This window comes from Antechinus flavipes, chromosome 1, assembly GCF_016432865.1.
Source record: "Antechinus flavipes isolate AdamAnt ecotype Samford, QLD, Australia chromosome 1, AdamAnt_v2, whole genome shotgun sequence".
Classification (NCBI taxonomy): domain Eukaryota; kingdom Metazoa; phylum Chordata; class Mammalia; order Dasyuromorphia; family Dasyuridae; genus Antechinus; species Antechinus flavipes.
Genome location: NC_067398.1, coordinates 665,615,118 through 665,634,705, shown reverse-complemented (window position 1 = coordinate 665,634,705; position 19,588 = coordinate 665,615,118). Strand labels below are relative to the sequence as shown.

General features: G+C 37.7%; 1 protein-coding gene across 1 annotated transcript in view; it reads left to right on the top strand.

Moving 5' to 3' along the window:
- Window positions 1-1,045: 1,045 nt before the first annotated feature.
- The window catches only part of BRD4 (bromodomain containing 4), a 156,371-nt gene continuing 137,828 nt past the window's right edge, over window positions 1,046-19,588 (top strand). Inside the window, exon 1 of the mRNA XM_051972028.1 lies at window positions 1,046-1,290. The gene's annotated coding sequence lies outside the window, so the exon portion shown is untranslated. The remainder of the gene's footprint in view (window positions 1,291-19,588) is intronic.

The window sequence follows — 19,588 nt, the reverse complement described above, 5'->3', positions numbered from 1 at the left end:
TTACTAAAATTTAAAAACTAATTAAAATTCCATTGTGACCAATCCTTCCCTCTTTTTACCCACTATGGCCCCCTCCTTCCTGTCTTTATCACTTTTGCCTTATACACCCTACCAGGTCTCTTCTTCTCCCCTCCTCTTCCCTATCCCCCACCTACTGTTCAAAGAACTGCTTTTCTCCTCTCCCCCTCCATCCTTTCTTGTTACTTTTCTTCAATTCTCTTTTCCCTCTTCTGACTTCATTCTTCCTTTTCATTTCTCCTATTTTTTATCCCATCTTCCTCATTTCTTCCCTGGATCCCTTGTTTCCTATCCTTTTCTTTCATTTCATTCTCCCTTTCTCTTAAATTTCTCTCCGAATTTCTTCCAGAATGTTTCTTCCTCCTCTTCCCCTTCTAATTCTTCCTTACTCCTTCCCCATTCTCTACCCGTTCTTTTCCTTCTCCAGCTTAATTAACCTTCCTTTCTTTGTACCCCTCTTTTTCTTCCTCCCTCTTTCCTCTTCCATTTTTCTTCCCTCCCTCCCACCTTTCCTTCCTGTCCTTCAGTTCTTTTCTTGCTCTCTCCTTTCTCTTCCTCCTTTTCTTTTTCCTCTTCCCTTCTCTCTTCCTGTTCTTCCTTTCTCTCCCTTTTCTCCCTTCTGATCTTCCTCTCTTTCTTTCCTCTTCGTCCTCAGTTCCAGTTCTTTCCTTCTGTCCCTTCACCACTTCCCTTCTCCTCTCTCGCGGCTGTTTTGAACCCGCCCTTTGGGTTTTCTGGGTTTTTTGGCTCTTCACTCATTCCTTCCCAGCAGGGCAGAGTCTCATACCCGCTGAAAGGACCTTACCCTCCCACCTTCTTTCACTCGCTACTTCCCTCCCTCTGCGCGCGGAATCAGAAGTCTATGCGCAGGCAGTCCACTTGCGGACGCGACAGAGAACAGTTGCGCGAGGGCAGCGTGAAGCGCGCCCTCGAGGGGTCCGCGTCTTGAGAGGGGCGTGGCCAAGTGAAGCGGAGACGTGCGCGTACGCGAATACGTACGTCGTGACGGCAGAGCGCTGGCGGCGGCGGCGGCGGCGGCGGCGGAGCTGTTTGTTCTGTGCTCCTGCTCCCGAGAGCTGAAACAGCGGCTCCCGGAGGTACCCGTGGAGTTGGGGGACCGGGCCTGGGCCCGGGCCCTGTGTGTGCAAGTAGAGGCGGCAGCAGCGGCGGCTCCTGGGCACCGCGCTCCTCGGCCGCGGGGCTGGGCCCCGGCGCCGTGCAGCTCGGAGGAGGCGGCGGCAGAGGCGGCGGCAGTGTGCGGCCTAGTCCCAGGTGAGGCGAATGTGTCTGTCCTTCAGGGAGGGAGGCACGTACCGACGATTGAAGGACGGCGCGCTGGAAGCAGGCAGGCGGGGAGCTACGACCAGGCCACTAAGCTCAGCTGGGTCTGGCCAGGAAGCGGTCCCGAGTGATTGGGGGGGAGGCTGTCGGATTCTAGACATTTACTTACGCCTCCTGCCAACGTAACCTGCATTGCGTAATAGGACTAGTGCGCCAAACACACCTACGCCATCTGCGCAGCGCCGCCGAGGGGCGGGGGGACGCGGGCGGGGGGGAGATAGGGGAAGCCTGGGACGCCGCACGGGAAGGGGGGACCGGGAGACCCTCTTACTCAGCGAGTTTCATTCTAGGCTCTCTGCCGCCGCACGGCATGCCTCCATAACGGGAGTGCTTGAACCCCGCTATGTCCTCTGCGCAGCGGGTCGGGCTCGGGGGTTACTCTGCGCCGCCTGCGCACAGCCAACCGGGACGGGCGCTGCGCCGTTGGCGTAAGGGGAGGTCTCCCCGCTCGTCGCTGCGCCGTTGGCGTAAGCGGCGTCTCCTCCCCCTCGCTCCCTCCCTCCAGCTCTGCTCGCCGCCGTTGGCGCACGTGAGGGGGGACCTCCGCCCGGGTCTGCGCCGGCCGCGTAGGACGGGGGAGGGTGCGTGTCTGTGCTGGAAGCTCGGGGGCCGGTCTAGGGGCGCGGAGAACGCCGGACCCAAGTTCTGGAGAGGGAGGGGGACAGGGGGCGGGCTGAGATTGATGGCACTTCCTGCCTCCGCCATTTTGTAAAGTGAGCAGGAGGAAGCAGTGGCGGCCGCTGTGACTGTGGCTGTGCTGCGGCGGGAGGCGCCCAGCCGGGAACAGCCTCCGCCTGCTGCCCTGGGTGAGCGGCAGTGACGGGGCCGGGGGGAGGGTAATGGCCCGGTTTGGCCCCTCTCCCCCCACACCTTCATCCCCGCGGCATCTGCTTGAGGCCCAGCCCTCCTTGGGTAGGGCCTTGGCCTTGGTTCTACCATTCCCTGGGCCCGAGGTCTTCTTCCTTTTCTGCAGATCTCTCACGTGGGCTTAGGGACCCGCGATGTCCTTCGCGGGATAGTGGCGAACACCTAGGCCAGGACATGGGTGGGCTGTGCGGGCCGGGCTCCGATGCCGGAGCCGAGTCAGCTTGACCTCCCATCCCCTTTTGCGATGGATGCGCTTTCCCTGGATCTCTTTAATTTCCACTTATCCTTTTGGAATGCTTATTCCAGGTGGAGAGAGGGGCCTTCGGGTTTCGCTGGAATTGGAGGGGTAGGAAAAAAATGTATTCCCAAAGATGAAATCTCTGGAATGGGAGAGTGTTTTGGGACCCGTGACAAGGCTCTGTTCGGTTCCTTGTTGCAAGGCATTTAATTTTGTTTGGCAGTTGTAAGTGCTTATGTTTCTACAATTAGGTTGTGACTTGTTTTTATGAATCATCAAAAGAAAAGGAGACTCTTAAAGAAATTTTTTTTGCTTAAAATGGAATCCAGGCTTTTGTGAACTGAGAAGTTATCTTTTGATTTTGAGGACATAGTAAATACTTTAAGGCTAGTGAGTGAGTCGTCTGTCTTTCCTAAATGGTTCTGTGATTAACTGAAGTCCAGTTTGCTTATAACCATGACTTTTTTGTGGTGGCTGTTTTTAAAGTGAATTTTTTTGGTACAGCCTACTTATTTTTTAGACTTTATAAAGGGCCTAGAATTAGGCTGCTTAGGTTGTTTCGCTTTACATTTTTGTCAGTTAAAATATGTCTAATATCAGTAGTGTTTGCTGTCTTTAAATGGGACTACTTTCTTTTTAGATTTAAGATTTGCTTTATAAAAAAATTTTTTTGGAAAAGTCGTAATTTGACGAGTTCATTATTCTCTCCTGTATTTTGTTTGGCAGTTGTAAGTGCTTATGTTTCTACAATTAGGTTGTGACTTGTTTTTATGAATCATCAAAAGAAAAGGAGACTCTTAAAGAAATTTTGAATTTTGTTCAAATATTCTGAATATTGTTGTGGTGGACTAACAATAGCAATAAGGATTCTTCTCAAATTCTGAAAAAAAGTATAGTTTGTTATTTAAAATGGTTTTTGACTGACAGTTCAGATAATCTATATTTGAATTTTTTAATGTTATAAAATGCAACTTTTTTATTTTAAGCTTGAGAACGACTTAAATATTTCTTGAAAAGAATGGATAGATTGATAAGTTGAATAATGTAAGTGGAAAGGAGAATACTAAATTCTAGACTTTGAATGGAATTTTAGTGAAAAATAAACATTAAATGTTTTCTTTGGGTGGAAACCAACCTTGTTTTGTCTCTGAGGTTCTGTGCATAAAACTTAACATTAATCCCTGCTTTTTGAGAAATAACTTAAATTCTGACAGCATCTGTATTATAAAATATCTTTAGAATATCTTTGTCATTAACCATTCTTTCAAATTTATAGTTGGGTATGGGAATTAGTTAATAATTGTAATTTTACTTTTAATTGTTAAATAAGTGAGATGTTAGTGAATTATCCTAGGGTATTAAAAAAAAAAAAAACAACTTGATTCTTAAAGGGTCCTCTATGCATTAGCAATGGTGATTTTTGTTCAAGATATATTTATAACGTAGGAGAAAAAAATGCAGTATTAAATTCTCCAATTATGAGGGTTTTAGCTGTTGAATAAATTACACAAATATTCATTGTAGTCTTAGAAATAGCAAAGCAAAAATTGTATTTCAGTGAAACTTGTAGATCTGTTATAAATCTGTCTTTTACTGATCCATGTTTTCAGATATAATTGTTATAATTAAGGTGATGAAAATATATTTTTTAAATTTGAAATTAACCATTCCTTGAAGGAGTAAGGTGTGGATAACTATCTCTTTATGCATCCAAAGCGCATATTTTGAGAATAATGGAAAGTATGTTGAATGTGGAATCTGAATACTTGAATTTGAACTGAACCTACTTATATCACCTTGAGCAAGTAATTTCTTCATCAGTAAAGGTGCTAGGGTGGATGACCTTTTCTAGCTCTACTTAGCTTTTGCTTATCATCTAGAGATTCTTTCATATCTCAACATTTCCTAAATAAAAATAGGAAGATGAGACACATACAGAAATTATAATGCAAAATGAAATGAAATACTATTGGCTAGTGAAAGTTATTCCATCTTGAAAGAATTTAATTTAGGGATAAAGTATCAGTATTGGTCATTCAGTACAATATAGATCTCCTTGTGATCAAAATATTTTTGAGGTTGTCTGGGCCAAATTATATTTCAGATTTTAGTTTGATTTTTACCGTTCATTTTCCATTTAGGAATTTGAGTATTCAATGTGGATTTTAGACTTCTTTTTACTTGTATAGAGGGGGGAAGTATTTTCCTAAGATAAATGAGTAGTCTGTAGTTGCGGATTGACTAAACTAATTTTTTTTTTTTTTTCATTTAATGTACAGTCCAGAAAACTACCTTAGTTCCATGCAGACAGGAGAGTTTGCTTGGAATAGGACAAAAAGCTTGAATTTAAATTGTATTTGATTTGTATTGTATTGAATTTAAAAGTAACATGCCAAAGATGCCAATTACTATCTTAGTTCAAACAACTGTTAAAAAGGAATATGATAAATCTTACACTGATTACCTTACTGATTTATGAAGAAAATAGAAAGGGAATGTGGTAGAATGTATAGAATGAATGCTAAACCTAGGATCATGTAGAATTGGTCTGAATCTTACTGTTGAGAATGGGCAGGTAATCTTTCTTAGCTCTTAGTAAAGGAGGAAAATAATACAACTCATCTCCATTACTTAACAGTTGTAAAGGTCAAAACAGAATATATCAAAATGCTTTGGGGATTCTAACTAATCAATAAATATTTATTAAGTGTTTACTATGTGTCAGGTATTGTGTTAAACATTGTAAATACAAAAAGGGGCAAAAGGATAGTCCCTGCCTTCAAGGAGCTCATTTCCCACCCACCCAATCCATTCTTAACTCCAAGTTCTTCCCTCCACTGTTGGGGAAGATACTATTATCCTTCCTTTCCCCCCCCCCCCTTCCCCCCCATCCCCCTCGGTTTATAGCTTTAAAGTTTTTCTTTTCCTTCCTCTCCATACTCCAATACATTTCCAGTCCTTGTTGATCCTACCTTTACTCCAACAATGTTTCTTAATTCATTTTATGTCATGGAACTCTTGAATTTTGGTGAACCTGTAGATCTCTTCTCAGAAAAAAAAAAATTTTTTAAAGTATCAAGTATTTAGGACGTTGTAAAGGAGATAAATTACATTGGGGTATTAAAGAAAAAACAGGTTCAGGTTAAGAATTTCACTTCACATTTCTTCAGTACTATTTTATTTTTCCAAATAAATGTAAGGATAGCCTTCAACACTCATCCCTGCAAGACCTTGTGCTCCAAATTTTTCTCCTTCCCTTATCTCACAACCTCCCCAAACTCTCCCCAAGACAGTAAGCAACCAATTCAGGTTAAATATATTAAACAAATGGGTTAAATACAGCAATTCTCCAACTTCACCTTTCTTGTACTTCCACACTATCCCCGTCCTTTGTAATTTTGGTATTCATTACTGCTTAAATGGATTACTGCTATAACTTATTTGTCCCCTGCTTCTACTGTCACCCCAGATCTGTTTTCCACACAGTTGCCAAATAAATATTTCCTAAAACACAAGCTTAACTCTATCTCTTGCTATTTAATGGTTCCCATTTTCTTCTAGGATAAAATATAACTGCCTCAATCTGGCATTTAAAACTTTTTTTTCCACCAACCTTTCCAGTCATTTTTGATTTTGCATATCATGTTAATCCTATTGGGATAATATCTTTCAATTAATCAGCAAGTGTTTATTCATTGTCTATATGTCAGTCACTGTGCTTAACACTGAGGTTATACAAAGACAAAAAAAAAATGGAATTGTTTCAAGCTTACGTAGCTTACAGCCTATTTTGAGAGATATCCATTATAAATTTGAAGAATGAATCTGAACTATAAGCTTGCTAAAATACAAAGTAGTTGAGAGAGAACACTAGCTATTGGGAGAACTCTGGAAAGACATCTTAAGGTGGTGGTAGAGCTTTGTGTTATAGACACAGTACTCTAACTAGATGAGATCAGAACATTTAATGACTGAGAAAAACGGCCAGATTTGGACTTCATACATTTTTTGCTTTCACTTTTAAAAATCAGTACCTTCAAAGCATGGCTTAAAGGTCAGCATATTAATATGTTCTTCCACTTGTTAGTGCTGAAGTTACTTTGTATATACTTTGTATTTACTTATCTTTGTATGTTTTATGTGCCCCAAAAAGTATAGGTCCTTGAGGAGATGTATGTTTTATTTTTATCTTTGTATCCACATCATTCAACACTGTCCTGAAGATAATAGGTATTTAATAAATGTTTTAATTGAATAGAGTAATGTTAGCTAACATTTATATAGGGCTTTGGATTTGTTGAATGCTGTACACATTAGCTCATTTGATCCTCATATAAATTTCAATTACTGTTAAACTTTAAAACATGAAATGTAGACTAACTCATTCTAATCCATTCTAAGCTTTGTTACAACTTTAGATTTTCATGAGTTTGAATAAATAATTTGGGAAATTGGCTAATAATAGCATGTGTTTACATTAGTACTTTAGAATTGTTAATAAAGCAGTTTTTGTACATTATCTTGTTGTATTTGGTAAAAAAAAAAACAAAAAAAACAAATTTTGTCATTTGTTCTGGAACAATAGATATGACTGATTAGAAGTCCTTATTGTCACTAAGTGTTAAGGGAAGGAAATAAACATTTATTCTATTTCACCTATGTGCTAGGTATTGTGCTGAGCAGTTAAAAAAAACACAAATATTTAATTTGATTCTCACAATAATTGTTAGATTTTACAGTTGAGGAAACGGAGTTAAACATTATATAAACATTATATAATTTGCCCAGCATCACAGCTAAGAAGCTTCTCAAGCCAGATTTGAACTGAAATCTTCTTGAATCCAGGGCAACTAATTTATCCACTGAACCATTTAACTGCCTCTGTTGTCATTTTTAAATGCACTTTTTTAAATTGGTAAATTATCACAGGAATGGCCAAAAAAAAAAAAAAAATCACAATGGTGGCAAATTACTAAGAGTGGCTCAAAAATTATATACTTGAATATGGGTTGAAGTTTATAACTCAACCTTTTAGAAATTTGGTGTCTTTAGCTAGGAGTTTTGGAGTGGCACTGCTGTCTGATTTCTCCTTTTGGAAGCCAAGTATGTGGATCATAACAGAGCAGTCTTATCAAACTACAGATTTTTATTGTCCCATATACTATGGACAAGATGTTGAGAATGAATAAGAATCCTAAAAGTCGTCATTTTTAAGCTAATCCTTTAAAAAGTATGAACTTTTCTTTTTTTTAATAACCATAAAATATAAATCCTAAGTTTAAGAACAGAAATAGAAAAAAAAAAAAGAACACACACATATATTTGCATATGACAAAAATAAGATCATAGAGCTGATTATGTAGAATACAAATTAGACTTGCTTGGCTTCTGGAAGAAGTAGGGTCTTATGGAAATGCGCATTTTGTCTCATTGTGAAGTAAATCTTTTTAAGAATTACAATTGTCCCAAAGTAAAAAGAGCAATCAGAGAAGATAATTCTCCAAAATTGGAATTCTTCAGAGGAGTATTGAGTGACCATGTGTAGAATTTTCTTCATACATATATACTGGACTTGATGAAGTCCTCTTACTATTGTAATTTATGCTGTTGACTCATTCATATATTTGTTCAGTTGCTGTTTCTGAACCCAGGTTTAGAACTTTATATTTGTCATTCAGTTAGCTTCTGTTTATCTATTTTCTATCTGTTGTGACAACTTATATTTGATAGCCCTTCCAATTTAATATTCTCAGTTCACAGAATCTCTCAAGTTAGAAAGGGATCTTATAGTCCATCAGACTTAAAACTGAATAAAAAGCAGCTAAGAATTTTGATTAGAAAGCATTCCTGACATTGATCAAAAATTATATTTTAGTGGCTTCTCCTTGTTTTTCCTAGTTCTGCCTTTTGATTTTTAAAAAGAATAAGTTTTAAATACTTGTCCACATGACAACCCTTCAGATTCTCAGAGACAGCTATCATGTCACTGCTAAGTCTTAAGTCTAAATATCTCTAGTTCTTTCAACTGATTCTCCCTTTACCCCCCCCCCCCCCAGCAATTAGGGTTAAGTGACTTGCCCAGGGTCACACAGCTAGGAAGTATTAAGTGTCTGAGATTGGATTTGAACTCAAGTCCTGACTTCAGGCCTGTGCTCTATTCACTGTGCCATCTAGCTGCTTCTTCAATTGATTTTTATTTGGCATTAGCCTCAAGGTCCTCCTTGCCGGTCACATTCCTGTTTGTCAATGTCCTTCCTTAAAAATAAGCCGAGATCTCATTAGCATTTTTTATTACCACTAGAGTTTGTTGACTAATTGATCTTGCTGTCCACTAAATCTGGTTTTTTAAAATTTATGACATTTAATGTCTTTATTCAGGTTACAGACAATTTTAGAGACATTGACCTACAGAGCTTCTTTGTCAGCCAAAGGACCTTTGCTTAGAACAATTTTCAACTAACCCTGATAGTAATAGTGTTGCAAAGATGAAGAAACAGTCAAAGAAAAGGATAAGATTTTCATTGGTAGTTTTATAAAAAGGGAACAATATCAATTTGGATACAATGTTTGAAAGACATAGTAATATTTCACAATAGTGAACAATACTAGTGCTGCTCTTAAGACCATTTTTACCCTGTTTTTTTAGATCACCACTTTTAATCCAATCTACCAGTTCTTCCAGTACTTTTGAATGTCTCATCTGGAGCAGTTGACTTGAACAAAACAAAAATAGCTAAGTAGTGTAATCTTAAGTAACCTTGTATTTAACTCATAAGCCATTTGTTTGTCTTTCCAAACACTATCCCTTTGACAGAGAAAACAAACTGAAAAAGTAAAGAATTGAATAGTTCAATCTTCTGGTTATCAGTTATCTCACCCTACTGACCATATGAATTTTCTGGTTCTCCTCTAACATAGTTGGATAAAATAAGTTCCATGAAGACAAAGGATTTTAGTTATTTATTTTTTGGATTGCCTTGTACATAATAAGTATTGAAATTAATTTGGTCAAAATTTATAAGCTCAAAAAGTATACAATAAAATTATAGGGGATTTGAGTGTCTTCTTGGACCTATCTCCTGAGCTATTATGTTTAGTCTTCAGTTCCCTTTCCTTTTTCTATATCTTGTGAACTCTAGAGTGAAGGCAGAAAGGGATAAAAGGATTAATTAGGTGAACATATTGTCCGAATCACTGGAGAAAAAGCAAAAATGTGTTGCATTAGGAATTAAATTTGCTTCCTTAATTAATCCAATTGAGATCCTTAGTAGATAATTGGAATATCAGACTTTTAGAATAAAAATCTTGACACAGGCCATTCAATTTATTTAAAATATTTATTTCCACCATATTCTTTAGCATAGTTTGGATTATCTGTTAAGGATCACAGTTCCCAAATTTCACTCCCTCCAATGACTATTTAAATTTGCTTTGGGGCAACTAGATAGCACTGTGGATAGAGCACCAGTCCTGTAGTCTGGAGGAACTGAGTTCAAATGTGGTTTCAGACACTTATACTTCCTAGCTGTATGACTCTGGACAAGTCACTTAGCCCTAGTTGCCTCACAAAAGGAAAAAAATAAATAAATTTGCTTTTTTGTCCACAACAAAGCTGTGAACACCTGATTTTTTTCACTGGTATTAGTTGGTTGTTGGTGTTAGCTTTCTTCTGCCTTCTTCCAAAATTGGAAATTAGTGCTTAGAATCACCATAAGATTCTTTGTGAAGCATAATGATTTGGGAGGGGAGGGGGTTTAAAACTATAAAAGTACAGTGATTAAAACATAACAGGTTTGTTTATTTTTAAAAATCATCTTTATGTGGGATCATTAAAATATAGTGATAGAATAATTTTGTTGACTTTGCTGACTTAAATTGAATTTTAAACTGAGGGTATTGTTGATTAATTTTTTTTCTCACCAACTTTTCAGAATAAGGTTATAGAAATTTGAATGAGGCCATTTGGGACTTCAAAACAAATTTTAAATTATTTATTATTCCAAAAGGAAAAAAGTCTCTGGAATTTAAGTTTTTTATTTCTTTTCTTTTCTTTTTTGGTCTTCAGATTAGTGTTGTTGGCCATTTTTACAAGATTTTTGCGTATGCCCTTCTTCATTTTAAAGGGGACTTAAATTTTATATCTTTTTACTTTTGTTCAATCTCGCATAGTTGTTGGATTTCTGCATTATATCTAAAATTAGATTGGTTGTAAATCCTTTAAAGAAGAAAAATGGCTAGATGTTTTAAAATCAGTATAATAGAATATATCCTATGATGGAACTGATGGCATTTTCCCAGTTAATATGCAACATTCAGCAGAGAATGTTGCTGTTTGTTGGACTTACTAGTCTTTTTTTCGGGGGGAGGGGGCTGGATGTTCAAGAGTGAGATTGTTGGGTGTAAAGATTTTAAAAGTTAATTTTTCTTGAATGATTTCAAACTCAAATCTAGAATTGGTAGATTACTTCACAGCTTTATCTCAGTGTTGCAGTATTTTTACAGCCCTTCCAACATTGACCATTCCTATCTTTTACCAGTTTGTATGGTGTAAGTTGTTTTGATTTGCATTTCTCTCACAATTAGTGATTTGGAGCATGTTTAGGTTGCATTTTTATAAAAGTAAATTATTTTTCAATTTAAAAAAATCTTTGCTTCTCCCCTGACCCTATTGAAAAAAGAAAAACCTCTTGTAATAAATAGAAAAACAAATTTCCACGTTGGTTCTATCCAAAAGGGTCATTTTGCACTTTGAGTACATTACCTCTTTATCAAGAGGTGGTGTTTTATCATTGTGCATTCATTTGTTTGGGGTTTTCTTAGCAAAGATATGGAGTAATTTGGCATTTCCTTTTCCACCTCATTTTAAAAATGAGGAACTGAGGCAAATGGTGAAATATTTGCCCAGGGTAACACTGCTATTAAGTGAGGCAAGATTTGAATTCTGGAGGATGAATCTTCCTGACTCTAGATCTGGCAATCTATCCACTGTGCCACCTAGTTGCCCCTGCTTCATCATTGATCTTCTAGAATTGTGGTTGTCAGAATTATATTACTTCAAAGATGTTTGTCTTAACAGTATAGTTTGTACAGTCTTCCATACTTCCATAGTTTCTATGAAATCTTTTTTTCCCCATGATTTCTTATGACAGTGATATTCTGTTATATTCAAACACCTTAATATCAGCTATTCTCCAATTGGTGAGCATATATAGTATTTTGATGAATTACAGAATTTGAGAACCCTCAATAGAGTTCATTTCTAATCTAAACTATGCCCGAAAAGAATTGTGCATTAGAATGTGCAGGAACCAACTCATATGTTAAACCTTTGTAAATTCTACTAATTTTGTCATCTGAAGCCAACCAGAACTTAAGATGATGGAAAACAGCTATCATTTCTTCTAGAGCAAGTATATGTAGTTATTTCAGCTAGTCTTGTGGTTTTACTTTTTCCCTATGTGACCATTTTTCAGACTTCTTTGCAATTTCTTCATCTATATCATGCCCATCAACTCCAAATATACTTCAAAACTCTGTCATGGGTCTCTTTCTGCATATGATTTCATTTGGGGATCTCTTTAGTTCTCATGAGTTTAATTATCTCTGTGCAGAATAACTTGGCATTTTATCTACCCAGCTTCTGTCCTTAGTTCACATGTACGTACCTATTAAATAGGCTGTTCCTAAGATATTTCTCAAATTTAACATGTCCAAAACCAAATTCATTATCTTTTCCCCAAATCCACTCTTTTACTGAAGTTAACTCTTTCCGTCAAAGGGTAGGCCCTTCGAAACTTAATAAATTCAATTAGTTGCTAAGACTTCTGTTTTTTACCTCTGTAGCATTTCTCACATCAGTCTTTTTCTTTTCATTTACATTGCTGTCACTCTAATCTAGGCTTCATCACCTACAACTATGATAACCATTTGACTACTATGGAGCAATAGGCTTGCCTGCACTGCCCAGGCTAGCTTTCTGGCTTCCAAAGGCTGTCACTGGATCACACCTTGACACATCCAAATCCCACAACAAACAGCTTATTTGTGCCAGGGCAACTCACTTCTGTAGTCTGTGGATCAAATTCCCTGTGTAGCCAAGTGATTTTGAACTGGATTTTGAACACACTATTCTTGTTTTCGCCTCTCCGCATCCCCCAACTGCTCCCATATTCCAACCCCAACACTGTGCTGTGGAATGCTTGTTTTGTAGGTAACAAAAATTATTTTTCCTTTCTTGCTCCTTTATTCTGTAGTCAAAGACCTCATTTCTTTTAGATTATACAGCTTTCTAGGCACCATTATCACTGATTGTATTCTCACAGGTACTCTCTTATTCACCGATCATAGTGGGGGAATTGGAATTGCCACATCCACACTCTGCCATCCAGTACCATCAGTGAACTTTTCTTTTAAGGTTCATATAACCCATGTTTATTCATTCAGTCAAATTCTTGTGGCTCTTGCCTGTCACTTCCAAGACGTTGCCCTTTCATCAGTGAGTTCACTTCGCAGCTTACAGTCTTTATTCCTTAACGTCTTTTCCCATATTAAAGGACTCCACTATATTTATTGATATTCCTTTGTGGTCTTAGACAAGTCACTTAACCAGTTTTCCTCAGTTTCCTCATCTATAAAATAAATTGGAGAAAGGGATGGCAAACCGTTCCAGTGTCTTTGCCAAGAAAACCCCAAATGGGGTAAAGGAGAGTCAGACACAACTGAACAACAACAAACACCCTAACTTTCCAGTTTTTCAACTTACTCATTTCCCTTATACTCCTCTGTTATGTATCAGTACACCCAAAGATAGTCCTAGCTTTTCAGGATCCATAAATATGCCACTTCTATTTTTGTGAACTTTAAAATTCCTTTATCTGATCAATCAATTTCCTTTGCACCCCCCACGGCAAGTGGGGCTAAGTGACTTGACCAGAGTTACACAGCTAGGAAGTGTTAAGTGTCTGAGACCACATCTGAACTCACGTCCTCCTGACTTTGGGGCTAGTGCTCCATCCACTGTGCCACCTAGCTGCTCCTTACAATCTGTTTTCATTTATCCTTTGCCTTCTAACTCCAAATCATTCTTACTATGACTTCCAATCCCTGAACTCTTCAGGCCATCACTCTTTCAGTGGCTGCATTCTCCCTTCCCCCAACTTGATCTTTTGATAAAACCAGTACAACTCTACAGTTCTCTTCAGATTTCTTACCTCTTTGTCTTGTCGTCAATCTTGTTCTGCAAAATCTGTCTTGGATTATTCCTGATTTTGTTCATTTTAGCTCTTACTCACATGTTAGTGAAGAAAGCTGGAGAAAATGAACTATCTACTGGATCCACTACAAATTTATGCAATATAATCTCAAGTAGACTTTCAGTAGAGCAAACAATCTTAAACTTTCATAATTGGGTCATTATTCCATTCACCAAAGTGACTTTTTGAAACCTTTTCATCCCTCAAACATCCTCCGGTTCCCCTATTCTCTACCTTCTTAATCATGGACTTGTATTTCACTGCATAAATTGTGACTACTGGTTCAGTGTTTTCTTTTCACCTTTCTTCCTCATCTCACATAGCTCAAATTCACATAACTTTCCCCTTCTTTACCTCTGTTTCATCTGAAGAAATAACCCCACTCCTTGCCAATGCAAACTCTTTTCTCTCTCTCTCTCTCTCTCTCTTTATATATATATGTATATAGTATGTATACATATATATGTATATAAATTAAAGATACCATTTTAATCTGTTTTTCTTAGCAGATTGTCCCCTCCAGCATTTCCACTCTTTCTTATTTTCAGTCTCTTTCCTCTCGCTTAATACTTTCTGGTGCCTACATTCATGTCTCTTTTCCCCCAAATGCTCACTCATCCATTCCTGCTAGCTGTCAAATCATAATCTCTTCTCTTTGACAAACCCCATTGAAAATAATAGTTCCTTTTCTATTCACTCCCTTCTTAATTAATTCTTAAATCTTAATTAACTTCCAACCTCATCTGTCAACTAAAACCTCTTTCCAAAATAACCAATGATCTCTTAATTATGAAATCTAATAGATTTTCTCAATCTTCATCCTCCTTGACTTCTCTAAAGCCTTTAACAATGTCAATGTTGCTCCATTATATACTACTTCATCCAGATTCTCTTCCTAACCTTTCCTTTGACCACATCACTCCTAGGCGTTATATTGAGCTTCCCCTTTTCTCTTTTCTCTCTATACTATATTTCTGCTATTGCTGCTGCTGCTACTGCTGTTGCATGATGTTGGGGTCAAGGTACAGTATGTTCATCTGTAGCTGATTTTCTTAGTACAAACACAGAAGACTCTTCTGTGGGGCATAAATAGTTCATTTGATCAATTGAGGAGGAAATGTCTCTAAATAAGCACATCTCATGTTTCCTTTGTGCTACTCTGATTCTACTTTGCTCATAGAGCACAGTGCCTTCTTTGATGTGGGCATACCATTTTGGGCAGATCTGTGCCAGTGTTTCCCATGTTTAGCAATTTATATTAAAATTCTGTCTACTATTTTCACATCAGATCGGCTCTGATGAATTTCATCACCATTTCTATGTCTATGCAGATGATTCTCAGAATTACTTTTATCAGTGATAAGAATATGACCTTGTAGGGCAGATGGGCAGAACACTTCCATAGTGTTCTCAATAGATCATCATTAGTGCTGAAGTCATTGACCATATACTGGAGGTTGAAGTCAGTCTCTTTCTACTAAATTTCCAATTGAAAAAGAGGTATTGAATGTCATTAGACGCTCTTCTGTGACAAAATGTCTGGCACTGATTCCATCCCAGGATAGGGTCCATTGCTTATCCAGAAACTGACTGAAATCTTTCAGGTTATCCTTCAGGAGACCAAGGATAACTCTTTTGTCCTTTTCTAAAAAGAAAATAGATTATCCTGTGACAATCACAGCAGGGGAAGGGAATCTATCTGTCTCTCATTACCAGCAAGATTCTATCAGTCCTCCTTTATCAGCTTTTCCTTCACCTGGAAGATGGTAACTTACGCAGAAGCCAGTTTGGTTTGAAAGGGTGGAGGAACAGGTGGTGTGTTTGTTGTCCAAGAACCCTAGGAGAAATGCCAGAAGCAAAACAGAGGCTTGTACACAACATTCATTGGCTGTTTTGAGGGTTTGTGGAAGACCATAGCAAAATTTGTTTGCTCGGGTAAATTTAGCAGTATTGTGTACCAGTTTTCCTAATAACATGCTTGCATGTGCCCTGGATAATGGATGATGTTCTCTTGCTTTCCCAGTCACTAATGGAGTGAATGCTTGCTCTCATACATTTTAGCATTATGTTTTTAGCAGTGTAGTCAAAACAATTTCAATGGGGATAATGAATGTACTGATGATAAATTATTACCTTGAAAAAATTATAGCCCAAGACAAAAATGGAGGCAGAATTGGTGTAGTTTTTTGTTCAGATGATTGTGTACTCAGTGGAGTTTGTGTGGTTGAGATGCAACATAGTATGGATTGATTCTCTGCCACTTGTGCTGATTTGGGCCCGATACTTAACACCAAGAAAACTGCAATCAGCCCTACATCATTCATTTGTTGACCCATTGGTTAAAGTGAATGAAGAAATTTTTAATGCTGTAAGTTTACTTACTTTCCAGAGATGTCCACATAGATGATGAGATTGACATGCACAATGCCAGAGTTAGCTCAGCATTTGGGAGGCTCTGAAGGAAAATTTGGGAGAGAAGAGGTAATTAGGTTATATATACTGAACTGGAAGTCCTGCAGACCCATTGTGCTGATTTGTTGTGTGTCTGTGAAATCTGTAAATCTACCAGTGCCATGCCATGCAACTGCTTACATTTGAATTACCTTAGGAAGATTCTGAAAATACCTGGCCAGATAAGGTACTTAGTGATGGACAGTGAGGTTTTTTCTCATGAAGAACTGCTAAATATTCAAATTGTTCTGTAGCAACACAACTTCAAAAATTATTTTAAGTAGAACTTCCATAGGACAAAAGAATCAGTACAAGGACACTTTCAAGTTTTTTCTGAAGACCTTAATTGAGATATATTGACACAGGTCTGATCACATCAGAGAAGGTGCAGTACTCTGTGAGCAAAGCAGAATTGTAGTAGCATAAAGAAAATGCAAGATACAGAAACCTAGGGACATCTGCATCCCAAATCTTCAGTTGAACTATTTGTGCCTAAACTGTGGTAGAGCTTGTTTTAGACTGATCAGCCATAATTTGAACACAGTTTCTTGATCCCCAGTATCATGATGTCATTAGTTTTCTTTATTATTCTTCCTTTGTATTCAAAGACCTAACATGTTCCCTTCCTAGCTCTGCAGTCATCTTACATCTTCATTTATCTCTCTCCCCTTCTGTATACTCTGATTTTTTTTTAATTTTTATTTAATAATTACTTTATATTGACACTCGTTTCTGTTCCGATTTTTTTTTCCCTCCCTCCCTCCACCCCCTCCCCTAGATGGCAAGCAGTCCTTTATTTGTTGGATATGTTGCAGTATATCCTAGATACAATATATGTTTGCAGAACCGAACAGTTCTCTTGTTGCATAGGGAGAATTGGATTCAGAAGGTATAAATAACCCAGGAAGAAAAACAAAAATGCAGATAGTTCACATTCGTTTCCCAGTGTTCTTTCTTTGGGTGTAGCTGCTTTTGTCTGTCATTTATCAATTGAAACTCAGGTCTCTTTGTCAAAGAAATCCACTTCCATCAAAATATGTCCTCATACAATATCGTTGTCGAAGTGTATAATGATCTCCTGGTTCTGCTCATTTCACTTAGCATCAGTTCATGTAAGTCTCGCCAGTCCTCTCTGTATTCATCCTGCTGGTCATTTCTTACAGAACAATAATATTCCATAACATTCATATACCACAATTTACCCAGCCATTCTCCAATTGATGGGCATCCATTCATTTTCCAGTTTCTAGCCACTGCAAACAGGGCTGCTATAAACATTTTGGCACATACAGGTCCCTTTCCCTTCTTTAGTATTTCTTTGGGATATAAGCCCAATAGAAACACTGCTGGATCAAAGGGTATGCACATTTTGATAATGTTTTGGGCATAATTCCAGATTGCTCTCCAGAATGGTTGGATTCATTCACAACTCCACCAACAATGCATTAGTGTCCCAGTTTTCCCGCATCCTCTCCAACATTCTGTATACTCTGATCTAATGGCACTGATATATCCTTACTGTTTCTTGAGCAAGATCCTCCCTCCATCTTCTGGCTTCCAGAACTAGACTTGAAAGTATTAAGAGAGATTGGAGGTAGAGAAAAAATCATATTGCTGTTTCAGTGCATTACTTAGGAAATATAATACACTGCTTCTAGCTAGTTATAAATATAAGTTAATTATTATGATTTGATATTTCATCAAGAATTTAGAAGTTATTTATTACCCTTTGCCTAGATTGTTTTGTAGTATCTCTTCAGTGTTTTTCCTGCCTCTGGTTTCTCTTTTCATTGCCTTCAGGATCAAATGCTAAATTCTGTTTGGCCTCTAGTCTTCTCATCCTGTCCAACCTTTAGATATACATTACTGCCCTTCATGCAGTCTTGTGTTTCAGCCAAACTGGTGACCTTGTCACTTTCATAGAAAGTTTCATCTCACACCTTAGTGCCTTTTCACAGATGTTTCCTGTGCTGGGATAAACTCTTTCCTTCCTTACCTCTCCTTCAAAGCTCAGTTCAAATTTCCATCTCCTACAAGACACCTTTTCTTTATAACTTTTACTGCTAGTGCCTCTTATTTTCATTATCTTGCAATTACTTTGTATGTGTGTGTGTATATACACAAACAAATACATATAGAGGAGTGGTTTTGTATTGATAGGTCTGAATTGTTTCCTTTGATAAAATAGCAATTCCTTGAGGACAAGGACTGTTCTGTTATTGAACCCCAGCTTCCTAACATTCATTAGTATTTGGTCCATAGTACATATTTAATAAATGTTTGCTTCATTATTTGACATAATGTGATTTGTTAATTAAAGGCAGTTACTGTACCAGAGGATCGACATAATATGTTGCTAATATAACCCAGTGTTCCAGAGTAGACTGTGGGAGAGTTTACTTTTTATCTTAGTTGAAATGATTTAGTTTTGTTTGTGGAGGCAAAACTGAGTTCTGCAAGGAGCTAGTAGGGTAAATGGATTAAGGAGCAACAGAATTTCACAGTCAGATTAAAAATAAGAGCAAAGTTTAGACTGGATAACAGTTGACATTGGATTTTGGACTGGATAACCGTTAGAGTCCTTTCCAAATTTTATGACTGACAGCATAAGCATAGTAGATATGAAATCTTTTCCATTAACAATAAAAAGATGGTATGAATTTATTGGGGGGAAAGTTATTCTTTTGTCTTTTTTTTTTTTCCTGAGGCAATTACCTGAGGGGGTTACCTAGGATCACACAGCTAGGAAGTGTTGTGTCTGAGACCAGATTTGAACTCGGGTCCTCCTGACTTCAGAGCTTGTGCTTTATTCACTGCACCACTTAGCTGCCCCTGAAAACATTACATATTCTTGAATGTATCACAAATTGTACATGGAATTGTGTAACGATATTTTTATAGTACTATAAGAATGTCATTACTTTTTTTTTAATTCTTCAAACTTGTTCTATATTAGTAGTTATTTTTAGTTTTTATTATTTTAGCAAAAATAGTAGTATTTTTAGTAGTTATATTAGTAGTTAGTTTTTTTTTTCTCCCCCCCAAGAAAAGAGGAATTGTTATATCTCGTTTTTCTGGTCCTCCCTTTGTTGAGCAACTTTAAATTATACAGAAATCGAGAACCACATCGAGAAAAAAGGTCTGTAAATATTTCTCAGAACTTCATATACTGAAACAAATGCACTTCAGCATCTGTGGCTTTTCGTTCATGTCACATAGACACTCAATTTATACATAATTGTAAAAGGCTTGTTTGTCATAGCCCTACATCAATATTTTGAAAGTTGATGGGAAAAAATGTGTTAATAGTATCCTCCTCTGATTCCATCTTTGTCACTTGAGTAGCTATGTGGTGGTAGGCCAGAAACTTTACATCTCTGAGCCTTAAACTTTTCATATATAAGATGAAAGCAATTAATAG